The sequence below is a fragment of the Hyla sarda genome, chromosome 8 (assembly GCF_029499605.1).
Source record: "Hyla sarda isolate aHylSar1 chromosome 8, aHylSar1.hap1, whole genome shotgun sequence".
Classification (NCBI taxonomy): domain Eukaryota; kingdom Metazoa; phylum Chordata; class Amphibia; order Anura; family Hylidae; genus Hyla; species Hyla sarda.
In genome coordinates, this window is record NC_079196.1 from 145,172,054 (window position 1) to 145,179,511 (window position 7,458).

The 7,458-nt window shown below is 39.8% G+C and overlaps 1 long non-coding RNA gene across 1 annotated transcript; it reads right to left on the minus strand.

Annotated features, from left to right (window-relative positions):
* Positions 1–6,115: 6,115 nt before the first annotated feature.
* Positions 6,116–7,107, minus strand: LOC130285101 (uncharacterized). Its single transcript, XR_008847249.1, has 3 exons — positions 7,014–7,107; positions 6,747–6,908; positions 6,116–6,222 (listed from the first exon to the last, which is right to left on the minus strand). It is a non-coding gene; the product is annotated as an uncharacterized LOC130285101 (long non-coding RNA).
* Positions 7,108–7,458: the final 351 nt, after the last annotated feature.

Genomic DNA, 7,458 nt, shown 5'->3' on the forward strand with positions numbered 1-7,458 from the left:
CCAAGGTCCTCAAGAAGTTATCACCTATCAAATAGATAGTGGATAATGTAAATATTTGATCAAAGTATACCAGATAAGAAATGAATCCCCTGCAGCACTTTCCTTTGACTACACCCCCCCCCCCTTTTTATAGATTTATAGAAATAACTTTTTAACAACATACAAAGTTAATTAAGAATCTCAAAATCTAAAAACTTGTAGAATATAATCTAAAATGTAGAATATAATATATAAGATAACAAACTATTATGCACTGGGGAAGAGAGATATAAAATTATAACTGAGTATTCACATAACTCCTCTCATTTACTCACAATGGACCCAGGAACTCCATCCTCAGTATAACTTCAGTGTCTCTATGGTCCTTTCTCTACTTTAATTCATCCTTAACCCCTTAAGGACTCAGGGTTTTTCCGTTTTTGCACTTTCGTTTTTTCCTCCTTACCTTTTAAAAATCATAACCCTTTCAATTTTCCACCTAAAAATCCATATTATGGCTTATTTTTTGCGTCGCCAATTCTACTTTGCAGTGACATTAGTCATTTTACCCAAAAATGCACGGCGAAACGGAAAAAAAATCATTGTGCGACAAAATCGAAAAAAAAACGCCATTTTGTAAATTTTGGGGGCTTCCGTTTCTACGCAGTGCATATTTCGGTAAAAATTACACCTTATCATTATTCTGTAGGTCCATACGGTTAAAATGATACCCTACTTATATAGGTTTGATTTTGTCGCACTTCTGGAAAAAATCATAACTACATGCAGGAAAATTTATATGTTTAAAAATGTCATCTTCTGACCCCTATAACTTTTTTATTTTTCCACGTACAGGGCGGTATGAGGACTCATTTTTTGCGCTGTGATCTGAAGTTTTTATCGGTATGATATTTGTTTTGATCGGACTTTTTGATCACTTTTTATTCATTTTTTAATGTTATAAAAAGTGACCAAAATACGCTTTTTTGGACTTTGGAATTTTTTTGCGCGTACGCCATTGACCGTACGGCTTAATTAATGATATATTTTTATAGTTCGGACATTTACGCACGCGGCGATACCACATATGTTTATTTATTTATTTTTTTACACTGTTTTATTTTTTTTATGGGAAAAGGGGGGTGATTCAAACTTTTATTAGGGAAGGGGTTAAATGACCTTTATTAACACTTTTTTTTAACTTTTTTTTTGCAGTGTTATAGGTCCCATAGGGACCTATAACACTGCACACACTGATCTCTCATCCTGATCACAGGCGTGTATTAACACGCCTGTGATCAGCATTATCGGCGCTTGACTGCTCCTGCCTGGATCTCAGGCACGGAGCAGTCATTCGTCGATCGGACACCGAGGAGGCAGGTAAGAGCCCTCCCGGTGTCCGATCAGCTGTTCGGGACGCCGCGATTTCACCGCGGCGGTCCCGAACAGCCCGACTGAGCAGCCGGGATACTTTCAGTTTCACTTTAGAAGCGGCGGTCAGCTTTGACCGCCACTTCTAAAGGGCTAATACCGCACATCGCCGCGATCGGCGATGTGTGGTATTAGCCGCGGGTCCCGGCCGTTGATTAGCGCCGTGACCGACGCGATATGATGCGGGATCGCGGCGCGATCCCGCTTCATATCGCAGGAGCCGGCGCAGGACGTAAATATACGTCCTGCGTCGTTAAGGGGTTAAAGGAAAACTGTCAGCCTGTTCAAACACACTAAACCCACTTACTTAAAACTGTCTAATAGTTCCTGAGATATGTCCCCCAGAAAATCCTCTGCTGAATTCAGTGAATAATGCGCAGGGGCGGGGGAATCACAGACAATGAATATGTGCGTCACTGAATTCAGCAGAGTATTTTCTGGGGGACATATCTCAGGACCTACTGGACAGTTTTAAGTAAGTGACCCCCTGTTAGACTCCTGTTCACCTACACTATAACTCATTGTATTGGGTTTAGTGTGGATGAACAGGCTGACAGTTTTCCTTTAAGGGTATGTTCACACGTACAGGATCTGCTGTATATTTTCTGCAGCTGATTTTGCTACCCATTGAAGTTAATATATAAAATGTGCAGCAGATCCCGTATGTGTGACTGTACCCTTAAATTTCATGCACTTGTAGTAACACCTCCCTCCCATGTACCTCATATATATGTTTTATCAGCCTGGTTGACAGAGATTGTTGACAGAGATTGTTCATGTTCTCTAAAATGTTATAAAAGAATATGAAACCTGCCACATGACAAATTCTCTTACTGTGAATTCTTGATGACCTAATTGGATATATTGAGATCCCAGGAATTGATTGCATCTATGATTGCCTTGAAGAATGCTCCTTTTGCAACCAGTTCGCACAATGCGGTTCCTCTATTCTACCGCTCACTATGGAGTCTCTAAGGTTTATACATTGCTGAAAAGAAACAAGTAAATTCTGGATTGCCCTCTCAGAAAATATGAGGTCATTGGCAATCATGTGCCAGTTCTTTCTGATAGCTGAACTAATGACATTACTCATTAGGGCCAAATCTGAAAATGAAGGAAAATGTTCTCGGTAACAGTTCTGGGTATAGAAGCTGATCTTTATTCTCTTTTTTAGTCACATCCCATACCTGTTGGCTTAATCGTGAGTGGTTACCCCCATCCTGCAATCCTTAACTCAACTTGCCTGTTGATCATAAGAAATGTTATTACCATGAACTGACCATATGGCAAGGAATGTCTGATATGCCTAGGATAGTAACAGTCATGACAAAGTAACGCATTAGTCGTGGTTGATTTAGAGAACACTGTGGTATAAATAGCATCATTAACAATAGAGACAATCACATTCATAAAATTCACAAATTTATTACCAAATTGACTAGTAAAATGCACGTTACATGTATTAGTGCTAAGGCTACAAAATCATCAAAATTCCTTTCAGATTCCACCCAATAAAATGCAAATACATTCTGAGATGTTTCAGAGAATTAATGCATTTTTTTCCTCTAGTTTCAAACTTTTTTTGCGAGGTAGATGTGACTGGGGTCTCCGTTTGCTGCCAAAACCATCGCTGTATATAAACCAACAAATGCAAAAGACCACAAGATACAAAACTATATCAAACTAAAACATACCGTATTTTTCGTCCTATAGGACGCACCGGCGTATAAGACGCACCCTATCTTTAGGTGCAAAATCTAAAAAATTTAAGATTTTGAACCCAATAGTGGTCTTCAACCTGCGGACCCCCAGATGTTGCAAAACTACAACTCCCAGCATACCCGGACAGCCAACGGCTGTCCGGGCATGCTGGGAGTTGTAGTTTTAATTTAGCCAAACAACAAAAACGGCAAAACAATACGTGCCGTATGTAGGTCCCGGGGGTACCAATATATAGCCAAAAACAAAGAGACCCACAATACTAATATTATTTCAAAAAGTATAACAATCTTTATTAGACAATAAAAAACAGTTTTAAAAAATTAGAAAAAGGCGGAGGATGACCTTACACAGGAGACAACAGGTGCCAGTGGACCTGGTATGGGTAATGTAGGTATTCAGTCAAGAGTATACATAATATAAGGCTGGCGTAGCTGCATGTTTATAATATCGTAACAATAGATATAATATCTAACATACATTGAAGTAACATAGGAAGCAGCAATGCAATACAACAGACATAAATAGGAAATACCTAAAAAAGACTACCTGTCATATACCCAAAGGCCAGGAGCACCAAGCACCAACACCCCAACGCACGTTTCGCGTATGGGCTTCGTCAGGGGGCGTGTCCTGATTCCCAAAAGAGGTAGGTATATAAGGGCTAGCATGCCCAATCAGTATCCGCAGATCATGGTGATGGACACTCGTCAGGGCCAATGATGATCCAGCCGATCCATAAGGTCAGACCAGATAGGATAAGTACAAACCGCCCAATTACCTGTAGGACGGAAAGAGGGAGTGTCTCTCCTCATGAGCCGGAAATCCGGCGCTAAAGAATGACGGCGCTTATGTTTCCGGCATCCCGTGGTGACGCACAAAACATGATCCATAATAGGCAGGCCACACAAATATGGCGCCCGTCAGTGTGGGCATGGCTTCACAAAAATGGCCGAGCGATTAGTCGCGCGCATGCGCCCAGAGGGGAACGTAGGGGAGCCCATGCCATCGCGCACGCGTCGAATAGCGGCGCACGCGCGATAGGTGTGGGCTCCACAAAGATGGCGCCGGAATGGTGAGCGGAGACAATGAGGCCATGAGCGGCGATGCTAGGAAGAGACGCTCGGAAGACCAGACAACCCATACAGAATAGCAGCATTCATGATGATATATAGGGGAAGGTTAAAAAGGATTAACCTGTAAATAAATAAAGACCAGTAAATAAGAAATAGGGGAGATGAAGAAAAACCACCGACGTGAGAAAGTGTGTGAAAAATAGGAAAATAGATGAAAATACTGTGAAAATACCTACCACCGAAAAATAAACACCTATAATGGACATAGAAATAAATAAATAGATGAATAAACAAAGCACAAATAGTTATATAAAAAAGGGGGAGAGTGAGTATAAAAAATATATATATAAAAAAAAAAAAAAAAAAATATATATATATATAAAAAAACCTAATATAAATAAATTAAGGAAAAAGGTGAATTTATAAAAATATAAATATAATGGGCTACATAAAAAGTGTGATAAAACGCACATGTACAGGTTTATTGAGGTGTGAATAAGCATACAAAAAGTGACAAGTGAAACAGACGAAATGACAAATGTGATCCAGGTAAATGGGGTTGAAAACCCCGTGTAACAACCATGATAGCATACTACTAAATAGTAATATAGGTGTGAAAAGTGCGAATGTAAGGGCAATCGTATCAGACAATTAAGATACAGAGTGCCATAAAGTGCCAAAAATGGTGTAAATACATGTGTGTGAATAGGTGACCAAAAATGGAAATAAAGAGTGATAACATGATAAATGCCAAATGAAAATGTGCAGAACTGAATAAAAAATTGAATAAAAAATTGTGATAAAAATATGTAATGAAAATAGTTGATAATAAATATTGGTAATAATGATAATAATTTATATAAACAATATCCCCTATAGTAAATGAAAAATAAATAAATTCATAAATAAATTCATTAGTAAATAGATTAGACCCCAATATTAATCAAGCGTAGCTAAAAACTAAGCAAAGGTAAATATACAAAAATTAGTGCTTGGTGGTATCGGCCTGTGGGTATATGACTAGAAGGACGAGTACATCATCATGACCTAGCGGAAAAAAGAAAAAAGAAGAACAGAGAATATAAAACCAATTAAAACCAAATAAAAACATAACACAATACCTCAAAAGAGGAATAGGATCGCGATCTAGAGTATAATACATATAATAATACAATTGATTTAAGGAGAACTACAATTAAATAAATGGTACAAAACTAACATGATCATTGAGTCCCAAAGGTGACAATGTTTTCAAGCGATAGATCCAACGGGTTTCTAACTGTGCCAAACGTAATTTCCAATTGCCTCCCCTGGAGCCCACGTATACCATATCAATTCCTCTTACCATAAGTCCACTTGGGTCACATGCGTGAAATTGCTTGAAATGACGTGGAATGGTGGTGAGTTTATGTGGGTCTATTTCATCCTTTGCGGCCATGATCCCAAGGATGTGCTCCCGGATCCTACGACGAAATTCGCGAGAGGTCATACCGACATAAATCAAGCCACATGAGCACGTAGCATGGTAAATGACACCTGTGGTTTGACAGTTAATCTTATGAGTGATGGAAAATCGACGTGTCCCGTTTGAATCAGAGAATTCATGATCCGTACAGATATTAGGGCATGTGACACATTTACCACATGGGGCACATCCCCATTTGGGGAGTTTTGAGCCGAAGGGACATGGTTTCTTGGGAACTCTATGATAGCTCCTCACCAACATGTCGCGGAGATTAGGAGATCTCCTAAATGTGATGGATGGTTGGGGAGGTAAATAGAGTTTCAAAATGGGATCTAAAAGTAATATATCCCAAAATTTGTTTAATATGTCACGAAGCTGTGGGACCTGTGCATGGTATGCCGAAATGAGCCTCACCTGATTATCAGTGATGGATTTTCTCGTCCTGCGCTGCATAAGATCTTCCCTTTTCGCGTGCTTAGCTCTTAGATAGGCTCTTCTGATCCATTGTTCTTTATATCCTCTCTCCCGAAATCTTTCGGAAAGGTCAATGGCCTGTAATTCAAATTGTGAGGGTGTTGAGCATATACGACGCAAACGTAAAAACTCACCCATGGGAATGCCCTTGAGTAGACTTGGTGGATGGAACGATTGAGCATGGAGTAGTGAATTAGTAGAAGTAGGCTTTCTAAATAAATCAGATTGGATATAGCCATGTTCATCGACCCCAAAAGACACATCCAGAAAATCCATTTTCTCACGGCCTGATTTATAAGTCAGCTTTATATTCAGGTCATTATGATTTAGCTGATCGATGAATTGTTTAAGTTCCACATCACTCCCTTTCCATATAAAGATAATATCATCGATATATCTTGCCCAGGTCTGTACCTTGTCAATAAGGGGTAGTGGATCAGTCAAAAAGATCGCACGTTCCCAGGCACCAAGAAATAAATTTGCATAGGCGGGCGCACATGCCGAGCCCATAGCGGTGCCACGGATTTGTAAGTAATAGACCTCTTTAAAGATGAAAAAATTGTGTGTAAGAGTGAATTGCAATAGCTCAGTGATAAACTCACCCAATAGTCTATCCACATCCGACATTCCCAGGAAAAGTTGTGTGGCTCTGATTCCATCATCATGATGTATTGACGTATATAAAGATTCGACATCACATGTCACAATTAGCATATCATCATCGAGATGGATATTTTCCATACGCCTCAAGGCGTCCGAGGTATCTTTCAAAAAAGATGTAAGAGTGTCAACTAGTTTCCTAAGGACATGGTCAATCAACTTACATGCCTTATCGCAAAAATTGCCACACCCCGATATGATGGGCCTACCTGGTGGGGTCCGGGCATCTTTGTGGACTTTTGGCAGAAGATAGAGAGTGGCAATTGAAGGGTATTCGATCCACAGTGAATCGAACTGTTTCTTGGAGATAATATCAGTAGTCATTGCTTTGGTAAGTATGGATTTCAATTCATCCTGAAATTTAGATGTGCCCCATGTGGTAAATGTGTCACATGCCCTAATATCTGTACGGATCATGAATTCTCTGATTCAAACGGGACACGTCGATTTTCCATCACTCATAAGATTAACTGTCAAACCACAGGTGTCATTTACCATGCTACGTGCCCATGTGGCTTGATTTATGTCGGTATGACCTCTCGCGAATTTCGTCGTAGGATCCGGGAGCACATCCTTGGGATCATGGCCGCAAAGGATGAAATAGACCCACATAAACTCACCACCATTCCACGTCATTTCAAGCAATTTCACGCA